General features: G+C 44.0%; 1 long non-coding RNA gene across 1 annotated transcript in view; it reads right to left on the bottom strand.

Moving 5' to 3' along the window:
• LOC126092103 (uncharacterized) overlaps positions 1-14,450 on the bottom strand; it is a 79,936-nt gene that overhangs the window by 37,756 nt on the left and 27,730 nt on the right. The window contains exon 3 of the long non-coding RNA XR_007521303.1: positions 7,202-7,351. This is a non-coding gene — a long non-coding RNA (uncharacterized LOC126092103). The remainder of the gene's footprint in view (positions 1-7,201; positions 7,352-14,450) is intronic.

The following is a 14,450-nucleotide window of genomic DNA, read 5'->3' as shown; positions in this document are numbered from 1 at the left end:
TACAAGGTCATCAGTCCCTTTTCCTGATGCAAGCAAGGCTAAACATACAAAAACACCCAAAGTATGTTTGAGAAAGTAAAAGGGGGGGGAAAGGAATGGGGAACTACACCTACAAAGAAAACGAATGGAATGGAAAGAAAAAAAGAAAGAAAGAAACGGGGAAAACATATACCACAAGGAAAAGTAGAAGAAGGTATTAAAACCATAGAGCAGATGGTCTGTGCTGACCGATCACAACAATAAAAGAGGATTAGCCAGCCACTCCAACACATTAAAATGTTCACCCCAAAAAGACAAGGCAAGATTAACATGTGTAGTGAAAAGACAACCACCAAGACAAACAAATGCAAAGAAAGTGCGACAGAGTTAAAATAGAGGGAGCGGAGTGGCCTCGGAGAGAAGACTAAATGCCCACTCTTAATGACATCGAGGTGGGTCCTCGTGACCGAGAAGGTAACCGTGCATCAACCACGTATGGCCATTGCGGAGCTGGCAGAAAAGCACAGAGGCCCTACAAGATGCCCGCATAGAGGACTTCCACACATTTGTAGTCTCTTTAATGGTACGCAGTTTGTTATGCATACTGAGATTATGCCATTCCGTCTCCCACAGCTGAAAAACCTTGCGGCGTAATAATGATCGCAGGTCAGTTGTGGGGATGCCGATCTCCAGGAGCCGTTTCCATGTAGCCTGTTTGGCCAGTCTGTTGGCAAGTTCATTTCTTGGGATTCTGACATGGCTGGGGTCATACAAATACCACAGAACGACTGGATTGTTCCAGGGCTTAGATGGACTGCTGGATGGTTGCTACCAAAGGATGGCTGGGGTACCACTGGTCAATAGCTTGTAGGCTGCTCAAGAAGTCAGTACAGAGAATAAACGACTCGCCAGGGCACGAGAGGATGCACTCGAGAGCACAAGAAATGGCTGCCAGCTCTGCTGTGAAAACACTGCAGTCATTTGGCAAGGAGTGCTGTTCAATATGTCCTCCATGAACATACGCAAAGCCAACACGACCATCAGCCATCGAGCTATGGCCCCGGTACATGTCAAGAAATGAGAGGAAGTGACAGTGGAGAGCCGCGGAGTCCTTAGGATGATATGAAAGGTCGAGGTGAAGCTTCGGTCTAGGTGTACACCACGGAGGTGTACATGAATGGACCTCAAATATAGGTGGCAAACGCAAGGACTGCACATCCGACGAAGATATGGGATGTCAACCACAAGTGTAAGCCCTGACCTGGGCCAGAGATGCGGGAGATGAACAGCCACGGGTGGGAAAAGGGGACGGTAATTCGGATGCTCAGGAGAACTGCAAATGTGTGCAACATAACAGGTGAGCAGTTGTGCATGCCTAACCTTCAATGAAGGGACTCCGGCCTCTACCAGGACGCTGGTCACAGGACTTGCCTGAAAAGCTCCCACTGCCAGTCGAACACCACAGTGGTGCACTGGATCGAATAAATGCAACGCTGAGGGCACTGCCGCACCATAAACCAGACTCCCACGGTGAAGGCGGGATTGAACAAGGGCTCTGTAGAGCTGCAGCAGCATAGAGCGATCTGCTTCCCAGTTTGTGCTGCTCAGGCAGTGGAGGGCATTGAGGTGCTGCCAGTACTTCCGCTTCAGCTGACTAAGATGAGGAATCCACATCAATTGGACGTCAAAAACCAGTCCTAAGAATCAAAATGTCTCCACTACAGTGAGGGATCATCATTAAGGTAAAGTTCTGGTTCCGGACGAATGGTACGACACCGACAGAAGTGCACGACACACAACTTCGCGGCTGAAAACTGGAAGCTGCGAGCTAGAGGCCATGACAGCACCTTGTGGATGGCTCCCTGTAGGGGCCACTCAGCAACATCAGTCCTGGAGGAGCAGTACATCTACATACAGAGAAGGTGAGACGGATGGCTCGACAGCTGCTGCTAGACCATTAATAGCCACTAAAAGTAGAGATACACTCAATACAGAGCCCTGCGGGACCCCATTCTCCTGTATATGGGGGGAACTATGGGAGGCACCAACTTGGACACAGAAGGTATGGAGCAATAGGAAATTTTGGATAAAAATCAGGAGCAGGCCCTAAAGACCCCAATCATATAATGTGGCAAAGATATGATGTCACCAGGTTATGTAAGCTTTTCGTAAATCAAAAAACACGGCAACCAGGTGTCTGCGTCTGGAAAACGCTGTTCAGATGGCAGACTTGAGGGAAATTAGGTTATCGGTGGCGGAGTGCCCCTGGCGGAAACTGCCCTGGCACGGAGCCAGTAGGCCACACGACTCCAAGACCCATACATTCTAACAGCTTACAAAGAACATTGGCGAGGCCGATGGGCCGATAGCTATCCACATCTGCTGGGTCTGAGCACTAGAATGATGGTGCTCTCCTGCCATTGTGATGGAAAGACACCACTGCACCAGACTGAAAATGACGAGGAGATGTCGCTCGTAGTCGGACGAGAGATATTTGACGATCTGACTGTGGATCCGATCTGGCCCAGGAGCTGTGTCAGAGTAATGTGCAAGGGCACTGAGGAGCTCTCACTCTGTAAATGGAGCATTATATTAGGCTGGGGGATAATTCTCTGACGCAGAGGCCCGAGCACAGTGCTCAGCAAAGTGTTCGGCAATTTCGTTTGCGTCGGTAGATAACACGCCATCGATATTAATCCCAGTGACAGCTCCAGTTTCTGGTACCCACAAACACGTCTGATCTTTGTCCAAACAGGGGAAGGTGACGTATAGCACCCAACAGTCGAGACATACCTCTCCCGACACTCCCGTTTCCATCTTTATATAAGCCGATGTACGCGGGCACGGAGTCGTTTAAAAGCTCCTAGGTCCTCGAGGAAAGGGTGTCATTTATGTCGCCGTAGAGCTCGCCGACACTCTTTGACGGCCTCGGCAATCTCCAGAAACCACCGAGGTACTGAAATTCGCCACGGGCCCCTGAAAGAATGAGGGATCGTGTTTCCTGCCACAGAAACAACCATTCTAGTAACCACACCGACGGTACCACGTGGGGGAGATTCAGCGGTGACAGCAGAGGTGAAAACTTCCCAGTCTGCCTCGCTTAAAGCCCATCTTGGAAGATGTCCAGGGGGATGGTGCTGGGGGAGTGATAGGAAGATGGGAAAATCATCACGGGCTCTCCAGTGGACAGATGGGAGAAGTCCTGGGCTGCAGAGGAATAAATCAATGGCCGAGTAAGTGCCACGAACCACACCGAATGTACGGTGGCTCCAATATTTAAGAGGCAGAGGTCGAGTCGAGACAGTAAGGTTTCGACATCTCTACCTCGGCCAGTAAGCACGGTGCCACCCCACGAGGGGTTATGGACATCAAAATCTCCCAAAAGTAGGAAAGGTTTAGGGAGTTGATGAATCAGAGCAGCCAATGTGTTCAGGTGGACTGCACCATCTGGAGGAAGGCACACATTGAAGACAGTTATTTCCTGTGTCGCCCTTATCCTGACAGCCACAGCTTCGAGAAGGATTTGAAGGGGCATGGGTTCACTGCATACTGTGTTCAGGACAGACACGAACTCTACCCGACACTATTCTATTCGCTTAGCTCTCGCGATATCCCCTATAGCCGCGGACGGCAGCGGTTCGCATTGCCGGGAACCGGGTTTCGTGGAGGGCAATGCAGAAAGCAGTTGTAAAACTCAACATTTGCAGTAGCTCAGCCAGACGGTGGAAAAAACCACAGCAATTCCACTGGAGGATGACGCTATCACGAGTCTGGGAAGGCAGGAAGCATGCAAGGAGGGAGGTTATGCCTCAGGGTCACCTCCTGCCACCGACTGAGTATTTGTATCCATTCCTATTGTGGATGAGGCATCAGTGAGATGCAGGTCCTCAAGGGACGCTAAGATCTCCACCTCATCCTCAGATGCAGAACTGATAGGGAGTGGTGGTGCTGCTGAGGGCACCGGAGGGTCCTTTTTCTCAGCAGACTTCTTTGTTTGCTTACCCTCTCACTTCTCTTTACGGGCCTACCGGGAGCACTTCTTCAAAGTAGCTTCGGGCACGGAGGAAGATCGTGAAGCTCTTCTACTAGCAGCTTTCGGCTGCCACTGGCGAGTATCTGCTGTGGCATTAGTGGAGACCTCGGGAGAGAGGGTCCCACACGAGAGGAGCCGGAGGAGGCTGTCGCTTCTCCGGCTGGGGGCAGAAGACTTATGTCCCCTGCATTTGGGGGAGGGAGGGGGGCGGCCTTGCTCCCAAAGTAGGTACCCTGCGAGAACAGAAGGAGATTTTCCCCCTACCACGAGGGGCAGACGTATTCCGGTGGCCCGGACGGCCCACTGTTTGTGGCACAGAATGTGGCACGACTGGTATTTGTGTGACAGCAACAGTAATGTAGCTGCAGCATATGTAGATGTCAACCGAACGGAGTGTAATCGTTCAAACTTAAGTTGAGCTCTCGGTAAGTCAACCAGTTCAGGGTCTTTTACTCCACGATTTTCCACTCCTTTTGGAGTACTGCGCAGTCTGGTGAGCAGGGAGTGCTTCTCTCCACAGTTAATACAAGCGAAAGGAGGTGCACACGGAGTATCTGAATGCAGTGGATGTCCGCAGTCTCGGTATGTGGCACTGCAAGTGCAGCGGAAGATGTGTGCCCAAATTTCCAGCACTTAAAGCACCACATAGGGGGAGGGACGTACGGTTTAACGTCACAACAGTAAACCGTCACCTCGGCCTTTTCATTAAATCACCCTCAAAGGCCAAGATGAAGGCACCAGTAGCAACCCTGTTGTCTTTGGATCACCTGTAAACACACCGGATGAAATGTACACCCCACTGTTCTAGATCGGCGTGGAGCTTGTAGTCAGACTGTAACAGGAGGTCGTGAGGGAAAATAATCCCCTGGACCATGTTGAGGCTTTTAAGGGGATTGACAGAAACAGAAATATCACTCAGCCGGTTACAAGTGAGTAACACCCGGGACTGGGCTGGGGATGCTGTCTGAATCAAGACTGCACCACTTCTCATCTTGGACAGCGCTGTCACTCCCCAAACTTATCCTCAAGACGTTCGACAAAAAATTGAGGCTTCGTAGGTAGAAAGGAGTCCCCACGTATTCTGCAACAGACTAAATACTGAGGCGAAAATGGCTCTCTTCTTTCTGTAGCCCTACGTTCCTCCCATAGTGTAGCAAGGGAGAGAAATGATTTAGGATCATACCTGTCAGCATTGTAATCAATTTTGCCCTTCTTAGAGACTGCTGGCACTGTACGGTCACCAGCAAGAGATGACTTAGTCCGCTACATTGCGGGTCATCCACCCTATGCCACCGCCCACTCTGGTCAGGGGCTCTCCCCATGGGCACCACACAGCCACAGCGAAGGCCATATGGCACGATGGCCATTGGCGGGAGTCCTGATGCCCCAGGAAGACAGGCATCTACTCCTTGGCATATGTGGGGAGTTTACAGCTCAGGCATCAGCAGTGCCAGCCCTGCGTTGACAGGGGGCTACCACCAAATGGGTACACGACGGCTCCACTACAATGGACTGGCTACCGTGCTGGATATTGGCCACAGGGAAATCCAATATTGTTATGGGAGCAAAAGAGGACAGGAGACAAAGGAAGACGGTGACATATGCCGGAAAGAGTCCTCGCCCATATAGTTGAATTGCAGGTGGAGATGCAAAGCCGTGACGACAAGAGGTTCAGGAGATTGAATCTGAGGGCACTGTGGATAACTCGTGCACCATGTAAGGCATCCTTCCCCATATGGCCCGCACTTCTGTATAATATGGAAAGTGGTAGGTCAAACCATAAAATGGGACCTGAACTGATAAGGCTGAAAAGTGTGAGACTCCTTTTAGTCGCCTCTTACGATAGACAGAAATACCTCAGGCCTATTCCGACCCCCGGATCTGCACGGGGGAGAGCAGAAGAAAGTACAACAATTAAAGTACTACTTTACATTTGGCCTGATGCTTACATTCAGCAAATTTAAATAACATTATGTTATGTTATGTCCAGAAACTTCACTTTTAACAAAAGAAAGAAAGGGCACGACTATTAAGGGTCAATTGTATAAAGCAGCTGATCTTAAGACTAGCACAGAGAAAGTACGTAGGGAAGCAGCCTACTCACACCGTATAAAATTCACATCAGTCTTTCCATTGTGTGCCAGCCACTCCACTGTAACTAGCTCCGACGTCAAAAATGTTGGCCACATGAGGCTTTGCATTGTCGTGGAGCAGAATAACCCCACAGGTGAGACTGCCTAGTTGTTTCGATTTGATCGCTTGGCGAAGGGTAGTCAATGTTTAAGAGTAATGCTGGGCATTCACCGTTGTCCCGTGCTGCAGGAAGTGAATCAAAAGGGGGCCATTTTTGGTCACATTAAAAAGGCTCTGAGGGGCAAACGATTCACCTCGGACGACGACGTCCAGCTTTACATACGGAACTGGTTAACATCACAGCCCTGGGAATTTTATGAGACAGCCATTCACCACCTTGTGTCACAGTGGGACAAGTGTCTCAACAACCAGCGTCAATACTTCTAAGATACAGGTACTGGTTTCTGTAATTATGCCTCCAGCTTGTTTCTTTTTGAACGCCACTTATAATTGTAAAGGGTTGCAATTATATCTTGTCATGTGTGAATGCTTTCTTGGTTCTTTTCTCTACATTGTCATAACAAGTTTTCAAATTTTTCTAGTTATGATTTGTCCCTATGTCCTGTGAGTTAAAGTTAACGGCAACTTCTTAGCACATCTTTCCTTTGTTGGCCATAGTAACTTCATCAGTCTTTTTTTATTTTTTTTGGCCGACTTTGTATGGTTTCAATACAGTTTCCAGGAATAAGTCATTTTCAACTGTAGATTAGTTTCTGCTTATTTTCCTCCATCTTTACACTAAGACAATGTCAATAATATATACTGTGAAACTAAAATGCAGTTAGTAACTGCAGCCAAAGCTCCATAACTGTTTTGATAGCTAATTTTAATGGTGTTGCAAAGTGCGTTTCATGCTAATTTAGATCATCTCGTTCAGTTGATCCAAGTTTAGAGTTCCACAACAGAGTGGATTCCTGAACGTAAGTTCAATTTATGAACTAAGGCCAAAGGTGAACCCCCATCACCAATGTTTATATAGAATCAGCCAACTGTTTCATAATTAAATCTTTTAGATCATTAACTACAAATTATACTATTTACCCCTTAAAAACTCACCAATGAGCCACTGGAGGACAGCAACACACTTTTTAGGTGGTTCATATAAGTGTCTCCTCAGCATCCAGATGACAACAGTTTGTATGTGTTCTTTCTGCACAATTGTCTCTGGCACAACACAATGCAGAAGTTTCTGGAAACGCTTTCTAGCTGTGCATAGAAAACAGTACAGTTACTAAGAATGTACTTCTCTAACATAACATTATAACAATTTCATATCATTATTGTACAAAAAACAGTGTCTTTATTTTTGTTTTAACCATACAAGCTGCAACATTCATGTGCTACCTTTAGTAGGTTTTTACCCATTCTATCTCTAGTATTGTCGAGAGTAGTTTCCTGCTGTTAGTTTTATATGTACCATACTTTACACAGCCTGTCACGGCTTCCGATTCCGTTTTCTTGTTTACTATAACATTAGACATGTTAAAACACTTATTTTGTTTGCTGCTGCTGTTTTAATAGTTACATAAGCATTTTATTTTATCACGAAAACACAAGGTTCCCGCTGTCAGCTTGTGTGTTATTGTAGCTAAAAATAAAACTGTAACAACAACTGTACTACAAAAAAATACATTCTACCAGTAGCTGAAAACCAACAAACATTCCAGACAGGCAGATGAAATGGGCTAACAGTGGCAACTGACTAATTCACTAATAATTTTGTTTCTTATTCAAGTTTGTCTATTTCTTTCATCTCTGAGCATTACTACAACTATTCTACTAAGGTGCATGAAAGAAGTGACAAATGTTAGGGATAAAAAAAAAAAAAAAGGAAAAAGAAGAAAAAAAAAAAGAGGATCATTGTCAAATATCAAGAACACTTGATTATTGCTGAAAAGCAAGCACTACAACTAGCCATTAATGAAATGAAGATACATTGGAATAGCAGATATGGAGAAATGGGACATGGTATACGAGGAGTAGGCAGAGGGCTGCAGGTAGGACACTGACAGCATCTGCATCTACACCCACTCTCCGCAAGTCTTTGTGCCACTACTAGTTATTCCCTTTTCTGTTCCACATGCAAATAGAGTGAGGGAAATATGACTGCATATTTGCCTCCATAAGAACCCTAATTTCTCTTATCTTTGTGGATCTTATGCAAACTGTACATTGGCAGTAGTATGATAGCTCTGCAGGCAGCTTCTAATGCTGCTTCTCTAAATTTTATCAACAGTGTTTTGTGAAAAGAAAAAAAGTTGTCTTCCTTCCAGGGATTCCCACTTGAGTTCACAAAGCATCTCAGTAATATTTGTGTGTTGATTGAACCTACCTGTAACAATTCTAGCAGCAAGCCTCTGAATACCACTGATGTCTTCCTTTAATCAACTCTGGTGCAGATCCTAAACATGCAAGTAGTACTCAAGAATGGGTCACCCCAGTATTCTATACACAGTCTCATTTATAGATGAGTTACACTTTCTCAAAATTCTCCCAATAAACCACAGCAGACCATTCGCCTTCACTACTGTCCTCACATGCTGATCCTATTTCATATCACTTTGCAGCACTACACCTATATATTTAATCAACACGTGTGTCAAATACGACACTACTAATGCTGCATTTGAACATTGAGAGTTCTTTTTCTGCTACTCACCTGTATTAATTTACATTTTTCTACATATAGAAAGCAAACTCATTTAGCACACCTACTAGAAATTCATCCAAGTCATCTTGTACCCCGCTAGAGTTACTCAACAATGACACCTTCCTGTGCACCACAGTGTCATTTGCACACAGTCGCAGATTCCTGCTAGCCCTGTCCGCCAGATCATTTATGTATTTAGAGAATGAGAGTAGTTCTACCACTTTTCCCTGGAGTACTCCTCTGTCTCTGATGGACACTTTCCATTGAGGACAGTGTACTGGGTCTACAACTTAGGAAGTCTTTTGAGCCACTCACATATTTGAGAACCTATTCTCTATGCTTATACCTTTATTAATAGTCTCTCTCCAGTGGGACACAATATCAAATGCTTTCCAGAAATCTAGAAATACAGAATCTACTTGTTGCTCATCCAGGGTCCACAGTATATCATGTGAGAAAAGGGCAAACTGAGTTTCATATGTGAGATGCTTTCTAAACCCATGCTGGCTTGTGGAAAGGAGCTTTTCAGACTCAAGGAATTGTATTATTCTCCAACTCAGAATATGTTCAAGAATTCAGCAGAAAACCAATATTAAGTACATTTGTAATTTTGGGAATTTATTCTTTTAGTCTACTTACAGTCACCTGTACATTTTTCCAGTCATTTGCACCTTTGCACCAGGCCAGAGATTTGCAATAAATACAAGCTAAGTAAAGTGGCCAATGCTGGAGAGTATGCTCTGAAAAACTGAACTGGGATTATATCTGGTCCTAGAGATTCAACCCTTTCAGTTGCTTCTCTATGCATGGTATACCCATTACTATGTCCTACTATGAGCCTATACGACAGTCAAATGAAGATATGTTTGCACAATCCTCCTGCATGGATGACTTATTAAATACGAAATTTAAAACTTCAGCTTTCCTTATGCCTTCTTCTACTGCTACATCAGACTGGATAGCGGCCTTAAACCCGCTTAGCGATTTTACACAGGATAAGAATTTTCCTGGCTTCATGGCAACATCTTTCGTTAAGGTATGAAAGTGGAAGTTGCTTTACACTTCTCGCTGTGACCTTATTTTACAGGGTAATAATGGAAATTGCTATATGCTCTGCATTTGGATCTTTTTACAGATGCACACATTTCTATAAATTTTTACCACTCATCATTTGAACCGAGAATGCAACAGTCTGTGCTTCCTCAGCATTTTCATAATTTCGTTATTAAATAATGATGGATCTTTTCCATCCTTAATCCACATCTTTGACACGTGATTCTCCACACCATGAGTTGCAATCAGTTTCAACTTTGCCCATAATTCCTCTATGTCCACCATATTGGAACCAAACGATGTCCATTCATTGTCTAAATAGGATGATAACAGTGACCTTTGCTGCTATGATGACATCATGATCACTAATCCCTGCCTCTATACTGACACTGTCAATAAGGTCATGTCTGTTTGTACTTACAAGGCCTGAATCATTTCCATTGCACATGGGCTGTCAAGCTAGCTGCTCAAGTCAGTTTTCGGAAAACCAGTACAAGAGTATTTCACAAGATTGTCTGTCCGTACCACCAGCAATGAATCCACAGACGCCCCAGTCTATATTCAGCAGGTTAACATCACATCGATCTAACAATGCTCGAATTAGTAATTTCCGTGCTATTGAACTTAGACTTTCCTCGGATGATCTAAGACTGTCGCAACACATTCAGGTAGCCGAAAAAAAAAAAATACAATAATTAACTTGGGTCCACTTACACCTGTTCCTCGCATCCACATAACTTTGCAGTTAGACCCAATTTCTACCTCAATAGGAACTATATTTTTGTTGACTGCAACAACAATCTATCCTAGTATGTCATCTAACCCACGGTTTTTTATATAAATTCCATGTCTTGCTAAATATTTCACAGACTTCTACTTTGGGTTCAGTCACCTTTTGGTTCGAAGAACTTAAATGTGACAACTTATAAGAATAATGTGCAGTGAAACATGTTAATGTTACCCTCTGAGAGGATTTCAAAGTTTGACAGAGCATGTGTCTAATGGAAAAGGGTATCTGACTATAATTTCAAATTTTGTGCAGTTGACAAAACTAAACGGGCCTTGACCTTGGCAGTTAACAGAAGTGGTAGAACTATAAGTGAATGAAAAAACAAACAGCCGCCAGTCTAATTAGGCACCTTAATTTGGAAATACATATTTGAGAAAATATGTTTATTAGTTACTGAATTTACTTTTTTGAGACTTCCCTTTGAATAGCAAACAGGATACAAACAGATACAGTGCACTCTGCACTGTGTGTAGTAGCAGTTACCAATAACACACGCACCAGTAAATTATGGGGAGCAAAACTGCACCGAGTTCATACTAATGACAGCCACAATCAATAGCATTACTTAATCAAAATACTGAAACATCACTGCATGAAGTGCAGAACTAATTTTGGACATGAGGGACTTCTATCTTGACTGACATGAATAACACAAAGATGAATAACATCTTAAATGCACTGATTAAGCTCCTCTGCTTATAGCAGTTTTGCTTAGTAACAATAATAGTTCATTTTTTTCTTAATAGGAGGATAATATGATGGGGACTGGTATAGTTCCATTAGCCAAGGTTCTTTGATTATTGCAAAAGTAAAAAACTACACTGTCTTTGAAAATGTTCATAACTTCACTTCTAACAGTACTACCGCAAATCAGTTCATTAAAGATTTATATGTACTTGTATTTTAATCACATGTGAAGCAGGTATTCTTGGCAATAGTATTAACACACTCTTGCACTGTAATACTACAAAACTATATTTAATGATAAACAAAAGATACTTTAGCAAAAACCTATCCAACATCACTTTTATGGTTTTAGCTGTTTTGTATTTAAACTTCCTACCTTAACAATTTCACTTTGAGTAGTCCATACACAAAGCATCCAAATTTTACTCTTACTTTAACTTTTTCTACTCCTTTTACTTTAGACCAAATATCACTTTTAAACACATGAATGCCAGAATTGTTCATTTAAATCAGGATAAGCTACTCAGTTTTAGTAGCACTTCGGTGAGGACCCCGCATAGGTTCGTGATTAGGACTGAAGTTATGGTTTGAAACACGAATTGACGTTTTATGTGATTATTATTGAAACAACACAAAAATTAACTGGTCCACACCAATATATATTACTTAAGTGAATGTATGAAGTCTGCGAGGCAGTGGCGAAGATTAGTGGCAGGCGAAATGGCAGCTGACTGTACTCACGGCTCTTGATGCGCGAATGCTCTATAAAATCTCTTCTTGGCATCGGATTTTCAACATATTAGAACCATTACATTATTCCGTGAATACCAAGTAATAGCCAGACCCACATCGAAGGCAAATCCCTTATAATCCAGCTTCCAATTGCCTCTCTCAGCACGATCGAAGTGTATCGTGCTAAGGCTAGCCACACATTGCGTGTCATTCACACAAAGGAGCCACTCAGTTCGACCACCAAACTTACCTTTTACATCACGCCGTGCCACTTTCGTTGCAGAGGGACTTCCCTACAGCATTTACATGTTACAAATACAAGTGCCCCAAGTGTGAATCAGCTTTTAACAAACAAAACTTTCATAAACATATTCATATTACAATAATTTAAAATTTCAACATATTCTTTTGCTTTTTTTCATATATACATATCATAACTCTAGTTTTCTTGCCATACATCAAGGAGTTCAAACAACACAGAATGCACACTCCATAAATTGCAGATACACAGTTACTTAAAATAAACCTATTCCTAACTGATGTAAGTGTTACAAACTTTCCTGGAGGGCAGCAAATTCAGGAACTGTGTTACAAATGCTTCAGCAATTTACCGTTAAAAGTTTGACTGTCACAGTGTCTTTAATTTGTACACAGTCTGATTTCACTCTCCGTGTATCAAATGGTGAGCGTTCAGAGAATCTCAAAATATCACCTAAAAAAATCCCCTACGTGCACTCCACAAGTACTCTCCTGCCTGAGCAGCTGTTTCCTTTGTGCAGTGCACAGCTGATCTGTCACGAGGAGTTCCACAACTCTCTACCCCCTTAATGCAGGTCCAAAAATCTGCAACCAAGACTGGCATGGAATCGACAGAGTCTTTGGTCGAGATCCTCTTCTCGGTTCCAAACTAAAGCACACCCATCAACTCCGGGTACTACGCCGAAAAACTGTGAGCTGGTTACACCCTGCAACGGAGGGCACCAGTCTTCACCACTTGTGCCAGTCGCCAGTACAAACTACGGATGGCCTCAAATCCCAAATGACAGATGTCATCGGTGCAGATGTGAGCCACAACTTGCAGACGACAGTACCACGCACCCTCGACAGGGCCTTCTCCGCACCTCGGATGAGACATACCGAGTAAATATCAGACTTCTTTCTAGCCCTGGACCCTATCCCTATTTCCCTCACCTCTATTCTGCTCCATAACGTGCTTAACATTGGACCTCCATAACTAGCAAACACCTGTCCCTGTATGCCTGCTCGAACCCTTCTGCAGGAGCGGCCACCTGTTCACTCACAGTGTGAGTGGGTAAGGCCAGAAGGCCAGCCTTCATACTGACACTCTGCCTCGAGTGATGCGAACACGTTACAACCCACCACACACCTTGTGGTGGGGGCGGATCCTTCATGCCTCACTGCGAGGTGGGTCTGGATCAGTCCATGGACGAAATGAGAGACACCTGAGATGTTCCATGTGATGCGCCATATTATCCATAACTGCTACACCCTGAGGCAGCAGCATGAAGATGAATGACCATGGCCAGAAGCATCTTCAGCTGTTCGTGAACTGCAGCCAGCTCCTTCTGCATACGCAAGCAGCATTGCACACATCCTATCCACCCTAATATTACTAACCTCAGAATTAACTACAAAACTAAATATGTAACCTGCTAGATTACTGGTGTGTCACTAATGGAGGAATGTGCCTTACTGAACTGTGCCGCTGTTCAAGTGCCTTCAGAACAGCAAATAATTCTCCATTACAGAGACAAGAAAAACAAACAAATAGTTCAGGGGACAGACTGGAACAGAAGACAGCCACGAGCACAAAGAGAATGAAATAGCGATGGATGGAACACATAATCAGATCAGTGGTTGGTAAATGGATGAAGGAACACTCTGCGAAGAAGGCAATGCAATGGAGAGAGGGTAGAAAACATTAAAAAACAGCTAAAGACCATAATGTATGAAGAAGCCTAGTTAGGCCTTCATATTATCAGGAGGAGGAGGAGGTGATAGACGAGGACAACGACAATGAATTTGCTACTGGTGATGAATTTGTAGGTCTGACAAAGAAAAAGCCTATTACCGTGGTGCCATCTACATTCTAACTTTGCCTTAAGTGCACTGACCTCTGATGAGCTTTCATTCAATGTTTGAGATGGGACTGCATCATCTGATTGCAGTCTGATGCCCTACCTACTTGGTAATCTTATTTTAACGTGGATGTGAAACTTGCAACTTGTCTTCAGTATGCAAGGAATTGCTTCATGTCTTTTCCATTCTCACCCCCATGTTGTCAATTCTTGCTATGTAAGTGAAACATCCTACCTCGAGGATAAGGGGGGTACCTGTGAATAATCACTTCTCCACCTCTACATTGTGCAATA

Source organism: Schistocerca cancellata, chromosome 7 (assembly GCF_023864275.1).
Source record: "Schistocerca cancellata isolate TAMUIC-IGC-003103 chromosome 7, iqSchCanc2.1, whole genome shotgun sequence".
In the NCBI taxonomy this organism is placed as follows: domain Eukaryota; kingdom Metazoa; phylum Arthropoda; class Insecta; order Orthoptera; family Acrididae; genus Schistocerca; species Schistocerca cancellata.
This window is presented reverse-complemented; position numbering and strand designations above follow the sequence as displayed.